The 14472-nt window shown below is 34.8% G+C and overlaps 1 protein-coding gene across 3 annotated transcripts in view; it reads right to left on the bottom strand.

Annotated features, from left to right (window-relative positions):
• LOC106667582 (beta-1,4-glucuronyltransferase 1) overlaps nucleotides 1-14472 on the bottom strand; it is a 114475-nt gene that overhangs the window by 49157 nt on the left and 50846 nt on the right. Inside the window, exon 1 of one of the 3 annotated variants that reach the window (XM_014395620.2) lies at nucleotides 10672-10934. The exons of the other annotated variants lie outside the window; for them this stretch is intronic. The gene's annotated coding sequence lies outside the window, so the exon portion shown is untranslated. Of the gene's footprint in view, nucleotides 1-10671; nucleotides 10935-14472 lie in introns of those variants that run through there. 3 annotated transcript variants of the gene reach the window in all.

Here is a 14472-nt window from a genome sequence, read left to right as displayed (position 1 = left end):
TCTTCATCATTACCAGAACTGTACAAGGTGCATTGTATCATTCCATGCAGTGTGATTCGAATAAACAATTCCCCTTTATAGTTTAAAAATACATCCATTTATGGCGAAGTCAATCCATTTGCCCAGTCAGATAGAAGGCTAGATACGTAAAGAAAAATAGAAGAAGAGTCAGACACAACTATTCCCGACTAATGACCTAAATCTATCTAATAGTAAGTTTCTTCTATGAAGTAGTGTGACAAATTGAGAGTTGTATTGCTGAAAGATTGATCCAGGTTTTGCGACACCTTGAGAAAATTCAACCTGGAGATGGTTATTTTTTTGTGAACCTGTCCAATAAGAAGAACAAAAAAAGAGACGAGTGATTACGATATCTGTTTCTGATTTGGAAAATTTCAATACCTATTGGAAGACAATCTTTTTGTATACTTTGGATTTGCTCAAGTTATGGGTGAGGTTCCAGTAGTCGCAATATTTGGCCGAGGCGTAAATATTTATTTGTTAGGCTATGCGGTTATAGGCAAAAATGGGATCTTACATACAAACCTTTGCATGTCCACCTCATTCAAGAACCAGATGCAAATCATCAATAAACAATGAGAACAGAATCGGGCTCAGTATCACCTGGCGAACACCGTTTCTCAGTAACAAGAGCAGACAGAAGGAACGGAAATCTCTCTGAAGAATCTCATAGGATTTGAAACTCCATACTTGGCCACCATAACAAAAGACCGATACCTTTTATGCTAAAGGCAAAGGTACTAAGAGAAATTCATCCAACTGGTGTGGTTATTTTCTTTCTAGGCGGTTACAGTTTTGATTGAAATCTATCGATTTCCGCTCAATTCTAAACTGAACAATGGTAAAATGTTAAAAAAACAATGGTAATTATCACCGTGAAAAACATCGATTCTGTTGTTATCGATTTTTGTCGGTTTTGACAGGATGTCAACCCATGAAAACATTTTGGTACCATTTCAACTATTTATTCTTCTTATGTATTACGTATTCGATCCAAGTCGATCTAAGTCACAATAGCTAAAATGATTAGAGCAGCGGCGTATAGAGCTGAAGGTCGTGGGTTCGAATCCCGCCGCTCAAGATTTCATCTCGACCAAAACTTTATATAAAAATTCACTAATTTCGTGGTCCGCTTGACTAATTAATATATTACAATTAAGTAAAAAAACATTGGTACCATTTCAACTATTTATTCTTCTTATGAATTACGTATTCGATCCAAGTCGATCGAAGACACGATAGCTAAAATGATTAGAGCAGCGGCGTATAGAGCCGAAGGTCGTGGGTTCGAATCCCGCCGCTCGCGACACTAACTTTTTCATCTCAACCAAAACCTTATATAACATTTCACTAATTTCGTGGTCCGCTTGACTAATTAATATATTACAATTAAGTAAGGTTTTTGGTTGAGATAAAAAAGTCAGTGTCACGAGCGGGATTCGAACCCACGACGTTCGACTAGATACGCCGCTACTCTACCGCTTGAGCTATCGTGACTGCGATCCACTCGAACAGTAACTTCCATCTCCACCCCAACTTTTGAATTTTCCCTACTTTTTGCCATTTTTCAAATGTCGTGTAATCGGATTGGATTCTCGACGACAAATTTAATGGGCACGGAGAGCTTTAGTGAAGTATACTTCATTTTAAATCATTAAATTCACTAATTTCGTGGTCCGCTTGACCAATTAATATATTACAATTAATTAAGGTTTTTGGTTGAGNTGGATCGAGGTCACGATAGCTCAAGTGGTAGAGCAGCGGCGTATCAAGCCGAAGATCGTGGGTTCGAATCCCGCTCGTGCCATTGACTTTTTTATCTCAACCAAAAACCTTAATTAATTCTTATATAAAAAGAATAATTACTTGCAATAAGTAATTTGGTCAATAAAACCACTAAACATAAATGGATTAATTAGTACAGTTTTAAATACAGGGTGTTCGGCTACTCTTTTTTACAAACTTTGCCAGTAGATTCTACTTCCAAAATGGAACCAAAAAGTCCTAATTAACTATGGTCCGAATCTCAACAGTTTCGGAGTTTTAGTCACTTTTTCTGGGTTTTTGAAGATTTGCTTGCTTGCTTTAAATAAACAAAGATAACTCAAAAACTAAAAGGTTTTGGAAAAATCCGTTGTTATAGTGAAAACTACTTTAAATTTTCAATACGATGTGAACAATACTAAACTTATAAACTTAGTAAAATAAGCGTTTTAGTAGCGAGAACATTGAAAAACTTACTATGTTGATTCTAAACTACTATTTCCAAACCTAGAGACCAGGGAATTTCAGAAATAGTTCTCCTTTTAGTGGTGCAATTGCTTTTTTAATTACTTTTTTCAAAGATATAGAAATTGATGAAGGAAAAGAAAAAACCGTGCTTGAAGGATTGGTACGGTAGAACGATTAATAATTTAAAAAAATCAAAAACAACCCAAATTAAAAAAAGTTTAATAAATTCTTTCAAAATTTCTTAATTTTTTTTTTTTAAATTTTCCACCTTACCAATCCGTCAGCCACGGTCTTTCCCATTCCTCCATCAATTTCTTCATCTTTGAAAAAAGTAATAACAAATAAATTACACCACTAAAAATGATATTCAATGGAGTACGTGCTCTGAAATGTGCTGGTCTCTAGGTTTGGAAATAGTAGTTTAGAATCACCATAGTGTTTTTCAGCTTCGAAAAAAAAATATTTTTCAAAGTTCTCGCTACTAAAACGCGATCACATCTTATTGGAAATTTAACTTAGTTTTCACTGGTGTCAACGGATTTTTCCAAAACCTGTTAGTTTTGGAGTTATCGTTGTTTATCTGAAGCAAGGTCGTGAAATCTGAAAAAATCAGAAAAAGTGAAATAACTCCGAAACTGTTGAGATTCGGGCCATAGTTAATTAGGACTTTTTGGTTCCATTTTGAATGTAGCATTTACTGGGAAAGTTTGTAACACGAGGAGCGGAATCCACTGTGTTGGTACATTTTTGATTTTCTATGGGTTGGTTACTTTAGTTCTGTACACGTGGATAATTGGAAAATTTATGTTTTTTATAGTTTAACTGTGACTAATTTTACAATTATTTTTGCATTATTTGTTTTACCATTGTATGTAATAACACGTCATGTGTTTAATCGGAATCTAAACCCCTTTGACATAAAACATAATAGACGAATCATATAAATTTCTACCAGCCAAATCAATTGGGATGGAACGAATCGATCGATACGCCCAGTCCTTTTTTTATGTCAACCCAGATTGAGAAAATTGTGCGAATATTGTCGGATAAAAATAATGATAAATCGAATAAGAATTCTTCATGCGGAATGTAAATCCACCTTTGAACAACGGTTAAAGGTCGGAAAGTACCGTAAAATGAAAGCTTGATGGAAGGATTGAAAGCTCCCACGTTCTGTGTACGACGCCGATACCTTATTGGCGAGAGCGCTGGTATTTGTCATGATTTATATAATTTTACCCCGGTGCTTAAAGATGAGCAAACGCATCGACCGATCCACGGTTTATGCGCGTTTTTCTTTAACAACCGCGTGGACGGAAACGTTTTCTACTGTATTCAGATTAGAGGGTGGGTCTGTTTACCCCGTTTTAATTCGGAACGATGAACGAACCGTTAGACGACGTAGGAGTCTAAATCCAGGCCGAAACATACCTTCAAACACATTTTAAAATATCAACGATAAAATTTTTACAATATCTAAAAAGTTTAATTTAATAAACAAACAGATTACCAATACATATTATAGGACAGGATAAAGATACAACATAAAAAAGAAGAAGATAACAAGAAATAGAAAGGATACAAGATAGAGGTAGAATGAGAGAACGACATGAGATTGTACATCATAGAATAGAAGAGAATATAGGGTAAATGTGGATATTGTGAGATGATAAAATAAATAAAACAAAAATACAAATTATATAACAATCATACATCAAATCAACTGAGATTGGAATACAAAATAACAAAGAAAATTGGTAGGGTGAAAATATAATGTCATAAGAAATAATATAACAGGAAAACGTAGAATGGGATAAAGAAGAAGAAAGTTAACAAGAAATAGAAAGGACACAAGATAGAGATAGAATTAGAGAACGACATGAGATTGGACATCATAGAATAGAAGAGAATATAGGGTAAATGTGGATATTGTGAGATGATAAAATAAATAAAACAAAAATATAAATTATACAACAATCATACATCAGATCAACTGAGATGTGGAATATAAAATAATAAAGAAAATTAGTAGAATGAAACAGAATGTCATAAGAAATAACATAACGGGAAATCGTAGAATGGGATATTTAAGATAGGTAAGAATATAGAATGTAACAAAATAGGCCAAGATGGTAAAAGATATACAATATAAGAAAAGGATAGGATATGCCTTCAAACACTGTATAATCTTGGCAATTTTTGCTCAATAATTAGAGTAAAAGTTTGAGAAAAAATTTAAATTATATTCAAGGAAGTTACGGAATGGAAACTTCCAAGTTTAAATTAAAGTAATTGAAACTTTTATAACGTTTATAATTGTTTACCAATTTGGGCGAACAAAAACACCCGTACATTCACTCGTATAATGAAATTTCGTTTTCTTATCTTTCTTAAAATAAGAATGATATGTTTTAAGATTTGTTGGTATTTTCTCAGTTTAAAGTGTTTATTATTCTCTTTCTTATCATTATCGTAAATATTTTGCCACGTCTGATTTTTTTCTTTTTTTTTCTATTGTTTTATATAAAACAAGAGTCGAATCGTCGACCCAGAGCAATTATTGGACCAGTGTCGAAATTTACTTGGGTTTTAAGGTCACGGCGATCGGGATTTACAAGTCGTACCACGCCTCGCGGAATTATTTAAAAGGGCGGCGTATCTTAGAGGCATTTCCTTCCGGAGCGATATGCCGACCTCTTGGAAACATTTTGTTTGTTTTAAACTATTTTTTCTTTTCCGTGGGTGCATCGGTGTTGAAGCTATTCATCTGCAAGTGCAGTTTTTTAAGCTGCTTTAACTTCTTCTGATACAATTTGACCACGTGCCATAAGAAGGCAGCTAGCACTTAAATTGTGATCGGATTTGGAGGTTTGGCCTAGCCAGGTAATCCAGGCCCAGGTATGTTAAGATCATTGTGGATAGTGAAAGTATTCTTTTGAGAACATTTTTTTGATGTACACTGGCACTTAGTACGGAAGGCACGTATTGAGAAAACGGCTGGTCAAAGGGTAGTAGGGCTCGTTTAAGGCGTCGAGGAGTCAAGGAATGTGAAATAAAAGGGAGAACTTGAACGTAAGAATTAGGGTGAGACCTAAGGCTAGAGTGGAACTTCAGGAAGTTGGTACGGATCAAATTTTGAATAAAGAGACTGTTGAGGTCATTGAGGTGAAGAGACGGAGTAGGGAACATGGTGTATTCTTTGGAGGACCTTTGAATGGAATTATTGACTGGGATATAGATGTAGATGTAATTTTTTCAGGGTATGGTATACTGCGCCCTTTGAGAGCTATTGTATCCCCCGTTCTCTGCCTAAAGCACATCGGTGAGTCCTATTTTATCAAGAAACTTGATTAATAGACCCGGTTTTAATGGTTGAAGTTCTTCTATGGTCACATCATACATCCCAAAACATTTCCTCCTGTGGGCTAATGTAGCTCCGCAGTTTGTTAGTAAATGTGTTGGTGTCTCTTCTGCCTCCTTGCAGAATCTACATGTGCCATCTTGGATTGTTCCAATTTTCTTTAGGTGTCCATTTAATCTACAGTGTACTGTTAGGAATCCTGTTAGGATTCGCAGTCTGTTCCTGCTTCCATTGACACATTCTGTGATTTCTTTCTTGCCAAAATTGGTTAGAAGATTCTTGCATTGTCTATGTCCAATGAGTGAATTCCATTGTTCCTTCATTTTCTTTTTTTCCTTCTGTCTGAGATATTCGTTAATAGTGTGGATTCCTATGCCACAGAAGGGTTCGGGTCCTATCAGCGGTGTGGCAGCCCCTTTCCTTGCAAAGGTGTCCGCTTTCTCATTGCCTTCTACTCCCATGTGTCCTGTGACGCAGCAGAGGCTGACTTTATTCTGCATACCTTGTATGTTTAATTTGTTTTTGCAGATTGACTGGGATATCGATGGCATCGTGGTAGCCCACAGTCTACTCCATATGCCCAATAAGTTGACTTGTCGAATTATTGTTTTGTAAAATGTTAGTAGTAGAGTGAATCTTCTGAGGACTTTTGTTTGAAATGCTTGAATAGATTGGCTTTTGAGGGCTTCGTGGAACCATACGCTCTATATACTTTAATATGTATATGTTTGTGTAGTGTTAGTTTGTACTTTACAGTCTAATTTCTGTTCTAAAAGTCTTCGAAGTTGTCCAAGTCTGTTTAGTTCTTGTCAATTAGCCTCATGTGGGGATCCGACGTCGATAGTGTTCATCTGTGTAAAGATTGCTAGTTCCTTACTGTGAAGACATTTTATACGAACGTAATTTAGGTACATTTATACTCGTTCAGCTTCATTTTACATTTTGCTCCATTCTTCGATTAGCTCAAGATGCTCCTGGATATTGGGGTCGGCTTGGGTAGGATTTGACGATATAAAATTGTGTAGGTTGAAAGAGTGGTGTTGGGATGTATCAGCAGAATAAATGGTGTATAAAATGGGACCAAGTATGCACCCCTGTCGGACAGCACCAATCGATCTTGTCTGCAAGAGCCCATATCTTCAACTTTCTTTGAAGCAACGTTCGTTAGGTGAGATATTATTAGGTAAATGGAATGGGGAGGAATTGCATTAGTTGGAAGAGACCTCTCTGTTCTCTAAAGCAGACGAAATAGCGTCAACACCAGTCGTAATGGGGAAAAAACAGATGGATGATCAAGACCAGTGGTTCCCAAACTTTTTTAACCCATGGACCCCTTTTTATAGTCAAAAATTGCCCACGAACCCCCAAGTGAAAAAGCCACATAAATGCATAATACAAAAATTCCAAATTAAAAAAAAAAGTTTTGTTGAAGAAGTATTTTTGAATACTTATATAAATTATAATATTAATTACTTTTGTTTAAAATAAAATATATAAAAAATTAATGATTTGGATGAACGTGATGAGATGTTATGAGTGTATAATTTCTACTCGGTTTCTTTCTTTCGTGATGAGGTTCATAACGGCACTGAATTCACGTTTTACCAAATAGGAAGACGGGAAAGCAGTTAACAACGTCTGTACAATAACCCATAATGCAGGATATAAAATTGGGATCTGTTTTTGTAAGAATTTGTGGTATCCTTGTTCAAACATTGGTTTAAGTTCCTCATTTGTGGATATTTCAATATGCTCCGGTATTAGTATGGATCTGTGTTTGGGATCTGAATTTGTCCACGTGCAAAAGGGTCCAACACCCAGTCGGGAATATCCGAGTGAAGAATGTCTTCAAATCTTTGATTCAGGTCTGTATGAAGTGTTAAGTGTTGACAGTAATCAAGCAAATCTTCATCTCTTAATTTGCAATTTCGAAAGATTTGGAAACTGAGAGCGTTCTCCTCTTCCCAAGTTTTGTTTGTAAAGAAAAAGTCTTGCAACAAACGCAGATATTACACTTTTAGTTTTGATTAAATTTCATTGGTCACCTTGTAGTTTCAAATTAGTTTCGTTAAATTTGGCAAATAAATCAGATATATAGGCTATGTCATTTGTTGAGTTAATTAAATCGTGTCGCAAATCATTGTCTTTGGTTGCCAGAAATTCCAACACTGAATCAAAGAGCGCATAAAATCGATTTAAACATGCACATTTAGATAACCAACGTACTTCTGTTTTATTTTATATTATTATTTATATTATATTATTTTATATTAAACCTTGTGCGGACCCCCTGGGGGGTCCGTAGGACCACTTTGGGAACCACTGATCTAGACTACTACCACTCGACAAAACCTGATCAATTAACAAATGGAATCCGTAAAAGCGATACTCAAAACACAAATAAACACACAAAATACCATTAAAACAGCAAATAGTTTATTTCTCAGAATAAACTCGCGTTTCCTTCTTTAACTACAACTGAATTTCCTGAATAATGACTTAATAATAGATTATCAAGTTTGTGATGACAGTTTTGCCTAGTATGACGGTTCCATTTTATTTTATCTGTTTTTGTTAATGAATTTTATAGGTAATCATTTAAGGCAGCGTTAGGCTTCAGAATATAGATAAAATACGAATAATTCAAGGAAGTAAAGAATATACTAATAACAGCTAGGATAAACGAATCGGAAACTACCAAACTACAGGTTCATAACCTCGCAGACCCCAAGAGAAAATCTCCCAATAAAATTTTGCCATTGTTCCACGGGAATTCATGGTATATAAAGATGACTAAAGGTCTATCATCAGTGTACAAAACCGTAAAAAGCGTATGGAATTAGCCGACGTGTGTATTATCGCAGTTTATTTGGAAAATAATTTCAGTCAAACAAGGGGCTTAAGGTCCAACTACTCGTTGGGTGTCGGGGACGAGGGGTCAAACCACTTTCAGTCAACTTTTACAGTTCATTACCGATTAAGGTCCCACGGGGACGTGGTAGGATTCGAACCCAGAACCGCTAGCGAGTCGGACGTGTCGGACGACGTAACCTCTCGGACGACCGGGCGCCCCATAAAAATAAATAAATATAAACTTTGTGTCTAATATCAAATTTATTTTCGTCGAATTGTAGAGATTTTAAATCGTCGTAATAAGAGTTACAGAAAATATTCAAACAGGTTTTCGAAACGAGGGCATAATTTGGTAAATTTTTTGGCGATAATTTAAAAAAAAATCTGTGCAGTTTGTAAGGAGTTCGTCTTTTCTATAGTATTATAAAAGTAATTTTATTATATTATTTATTAAATAAAATTTATAAATATCATTGACCCAGACCGAAAAAGGTCATAATCAGAAGGTTCATCAACAGTGCACGTTTAGCCTGGAAAATCGGAAAACGCCGATCCCAAAAGGCTTAAACGCGTTGCGTTTTGCACGTACAGCATATCAGGGAAGAAAAAACCAGGAAGAACTGAGAAATGTTACTTGTAATTTTAAAAGACTCGCAACAACGATACGATTTTCCTATTTGGAACATTTTCTTAACGTTCTTAGGATTTTAACGTTATTTAGAAATCGTGAGATGCGGTCTGGTGTGATGTAGGTTTCAGAAAAACATTTTCTTTTTCGTGCCAACGTTTCGATCTTTATTGAGATCATCTTCAGGGCTCAAAGTGTTTGTCTTCTGTGTAATTGTGCCATTCTTGCGTGTCGTGTCGAGAGTGCCCACACACACACGTAATCACCACACACACGTTCTTAGGATGTTACATTATTTGTATTTATTTATTAAGAATATTAATGCTCAATCGAATCACAAATTGTGTGTTTATCATAATAAATAAATGTAGTTGTTAGTAGGAAAGTGGTAGAAATAGTAGATTTCTTGACTTGGTGAAAAGATGGATGGCTAGTGGTGACAAGAAAGGGATGTTAAAGAAGGTGGATAACATTGATTAAAAAGTAGTATTGGAGATGCCAGAGATAGTTAAACATAGTAAGTTTACTAGTTTTCGTGGTCCGCTTGACCAATTAATACCTTTCAATTAATTAAGGTTTTTAGTTGGGATAAAAAAGTCATTGTCACGAGCGGGATTCGAACCCACGATCTTCGGCTAGATACGCCGCTGCTCTACCACTTGAGCTATCGGCTTTGAATTTTCCCTCTTTTTTGCCATTTTTTAGTTAGCAAAGGTGGGGTTGGGATGGGAAGTTAGTGTCCGAGTGGATCGAGGTCACGATAGCTCAAGTGGTAGAGCCAGCGGCCTATCTAGCCGAAGATCGTGGGTTCGAATCGCGCTCATGACACTGACTTTTTCATCTCAACTAAAAACCTTAATTAATTGATAGTAAGATCCAGCACTGAAGATGGCGAAATGCCGAAGGATGGGCTGACCAAAATGATCAGTGTCAGGTTCATCTCTCGCAAACATGTACAAATCTCACAATATTAATTAAAAGGTGTACGATTGCTTTTTTGGCATTTTCACCATTTTTTGAAACGGATAAAGAAAAAAGCGATTTAAGTCGGACCCTGGATGTGATGGAAGGATTTGAGTCTAGTAAACTGTAGGACAAATTACGTCCATTTACAAATATAGCAAAAATTGTGAACTGTTGAAAATTTTAAAAGTTTTAATTATCGTTATACGAAAGCATTTTAATAGGTTGTCGAAAGACAGGGCGGGTGCTCCTCCACAATTTGGCAAATTTTTCTATTTTTAGCAAAGTAGTACCCGAGGAGCAAACAGGAAGTGTTTTTATCGTTCATCATTCTTTAAAAGTTTGCTATTTCCTCAAATTTAATATAATAGGTTTATTTTATTGTTAAGCCAACTTTATTACTTTATATTATTTGACAAAATCATTAACGTAGACGGACTAGAATACAGAATGCTTTTAGGTGTATCAAATTTGAAAGGACTTTTGAAGTATTCTTGATGTTAGCTGTTATTATTTTTTATTTTAATGTTTGTTACCAGTTGGTTTACTTTTATGCGGAAGTACGCCGATTAAATTTACGGTTATGGGTGAACTGATCATTATTTCTTCGTACCTTATGTCAGGAATCCGTTTTAAAGCGTCCGTCCTCAAGGAACACCACCGCCATCGCGAAACGTCTTTATCACTGGAACGAAAAGGTCATCTCGCAGGCACCGTCCTGCCTGGCGTGGCATAAACTGAGGCCCCAGCCGTCCTGAAACCGGGTTCCGAGGTCCTGAAGGTCGATGGGTTTCCTCTATTTCTGTCTCGACCGGTCCACGCCTAAAGGCCGTTTTTCCTCCACCCCTTGTATAATAACGGATCTCCCGTACCGGCGGGACCGGTAGAAAAAGGCGACCGGGCCACAATTAGAAGCCCTGAACCCAATCTGACACAGTTATCCTGGATTAATTCACGCCGAACGCTTTTTTGAAAAAAAAAGGGTCCGAGTTCGCTTACCAATCCCCATAAATTCTTTCTGCGCTCTCTTCAAGGGTTTTAAACCGAAAAAATACAAAAAAGAAGGACCGTGACTCCGATCTGGAAAAAAGTAATTAAAACCAAGTCAAAGATGCGGTGATTCGTGGAGAGCAAATCGGAGCTTTAATCTAAAAACTGTGCCGGCCGAACGAAGCACGCAATACGGTTCCTCTGGATCGTTGCACCCAATAAAAACTATTTAATTGCTCTTTTATAAGCCCCCTTAAAGAAGAAAAAGAAGAAAATTTTCAACGCTTATCTCGCATTAACAAATGCAGAAAGACTTATTCCCATTAAACACGGTCTATCGATCCTAATGTCTTACTTTTATTCGAACTTTTTTAAAGTTTAAAGTCAGCTCAGGTTCTAGCCGTACAACAGACGTTTTGCTATTAACTTCAATATTTACGTTTTTATTTAGAGTGTCCATAGAAGGACGAAAGCAAGTCCTTACGCACTGATAAATCCTACGCAACCCTACTTCAGACATACTAGCACAAGTATCCTTATAAAACTTGAAGGACAAAATAATTGAAATAATAATAATAAAACAACAACACATAAGGAGATTTGTTAATGGCTATAGTACAAAAAACGTAAAAATAATTCATAACTAGTCACTTTGTTTAACGTTTTCACTGTGGTTTTGAAAACCGATTTAAAAAAAAGCGAGTCTAGGCGAACACAAGGACAAAAGGATATTGTAAATCATGTTGATTTTCAAATTTCTTCCAAAGATTTTTATGTCAATATTAAAACAGGTTGTCGGAACAAGGGCGCCCCGCCATAATTTGACGAAAATTTTCGCGCTAATTTTTAAATTATCTGTTCATATTTAAAGTTTATACTTTTGTTATTTTTATGTTAAAAATTTGAATTTGAAATTACCTTTTCTTATTTTAAATAACCCCGTAGACCTAAAAAGAAAATCAGCTCAAGTGGTTAGAGCAGCGGTAAATTGAGCCGAGAGTCGTGGGTTCGAATCCCGCTTGTGACGCAAGCTTTTCAACCTTACATAAAAAGATTAATTAATTGAAAGAAGTTATTTGGTCAATCAGACCGCTAAATATAATGGATTTATTTAAAGTTTGCACATCTTTGCATCTTTGCGATGGAACTTCATTATATATTATTATATAGGTAAATTCAAAAAGCTTTTAGTTCCGACAGATTTACTTTGATCAAACCAGATTCAAAAATCTGCTAGAACTAAAAGCTTTTTGAATTTACCTAAACAATAATATTTAAGGTAGTAGCCCTAAAAGCTCTGTTCATCCAACGGCTTTCCGAACTGGAAGAACGGGTCTTCTATATTTATCTTGTTATTTAGAGACCGCCCGAGAAGGACCAAGACTCACAAAGCCTACACCATGATTAATCGGTTAACTCATTTTACTACAGGTTCAACGCGTCTCACGCACTTAAGTCGTTTAGTTTTCTACGTTCGTACAATGTAAAGTCAGCGATCTTTCCTCTTCCTACAAAATCTGCATTTTTATATCCTGGTACGGGACTGAAATTGAGATAAAATTAGATAATAAGCGAGATTTCCTATCAAAGGTTGTCTAGGTAAGTTTTTCTCAGGTACAGCCATTATTTTAATCAATTAAATAAATGATTGAGTAATACTTTAAGCAACATGTCTACATGTTAAAAAAAACCTTCAAACCTCATGCGTATAAAATCATATGATCGATATACAAATTGAACAACAAACATTAGCCAGAGCTGCAAAGCGTCAGAGGTATGTTTTGTTGTAACTGTGAGAAAATATGTAATTACAGGAAACCAGGGCCACCAACTCGCTGGAGTCAATGTCTCACAGAAATCCAGCCCAAATAAAAACTAAATTTTATCTAAATGAAAATTCCATTGGTTGGTCCAATCACGTACTAAAAATAACGAAAAAAACACCGAACTGAAAAAATTTAAATTGACCAATAGAAATGATAATTCACCCTGGCATTCCTAACATTTATCAAACTAATTAGCCATAAACAAATAGATTTTCCACCCGAGAGTCAAAAGTGAAAGCACGGCGGAATAAGAAATCGCACAAGTGCAAATTTACACATTTCCTTGGGGTCAAGAATGTACTGGAGGTTCCATTTCTGATGCAAAACTTTCTCCCTTCTGAGCATCTTCGGCAAACAAATGTTTTTAAATTGTTGGTAAAAGAACGAAACGGTAAAGAAGATATGTAGATAGGATTGAAGTTCAGTAAAATAATAAAGCCCAGCGGCAGATTAAAAAGCAAAAAGATATAAAAACACACAGCTGGAAGTGAAACATGGGGAAATATTACAGTATATAATACGACAATTTTTGCCTATCAAGGGTCGCAGTTTTTTGGAAATTCAGATTATTGTGAATGGTTCAAGTATTGATAGTTTTGTATATCGAGTATCGCTAATTTTTCAATATTATAGATATTTTTTGATAATCGATTATGTTGTGTGTCAGCTATCGATCATTTTTGAGTATTAAATTATCGTTATTTACCAAATATATAAAAAAAATTATATTAAATTTCGATATTTTTAAATATTCAAGTGTGTTTTTTTGTATAATTGTCGCATTTTTCTTAAGTAAGTGTCCATAATTTTAGATATTTTATGACTGATCATTTATTATAATTATTATTAATATTTTTGGTAATTAAAGTATCGATATTTTTATAAATCAAATTGGATAGTTCTGTATATCACTTATCTACATATTTTTAATGAAATATTGATATTTTTTACATTCATTTATCAATATACGAAGTACTGCCAATTGTTATAAATAAAATATCGATACTACTTTTAACCATCAAATTATCGATAGATTGTATATCAAGTATTGTTAACAAAATTATGAAGCATCGAAAATCTTTATATGAAACATAGATTTATTTCGATCTTCTATTAACGATATCAATGTTTATGTAATATGGATAATTGTTTAAAGGAATTATTTAATCTGAATTTTCAAATAACGGTAATTATGTATTTCAAGTATCAATAATTTTTTATTAGGTGGCGACATTTTTTCTACGTAAAGTACATGTAAAATGTTAGATATTCAAGTATCGATATACTTCAAATAGCGTTAATTTTTTACATCACATATTTTTTTAAATTTAACTATCGATATTTTTGTAGATCGAATATTCATAATTTTTTATATCACATATCAATACTTTTGGATATTTAAGTATCGATTTATTTGTATATTCAAGCATCAATATTTTTGGATATTCAAGTACCGATTGTTTTATATATATATATTGCATATCAAGTATCGATATTTGAGGATACTCAATTATTGATAGATATGTATAGTATCGACTATTTTTATGTTATGTTTCAATATTTTTGGACATTCAAGTATCGATATTTTTTGTATTTCA

The sequence above is a fragment of the Cimex lectularius genome, unplaced genomic scaffold (assembly GCF_000648675.2).
Source record: "Cimex lectularius strain Harlan isolate CLEC.00 unplaced genomic scaffold, Clec_2.1 scaffold74, whole genome shotgun sequence".
Lineage (NCBI taxonomy): Eukaryota > Metazoa > Arthropoda > Insecta > Hemiptera > Cimicidae > Cimex > Cimex lectularius.
The sequence above is the reverse complement of the archived record's forward strand: the minus strand, read 5'-3'. Positions and strand labels throughout refer to the sequence as shown.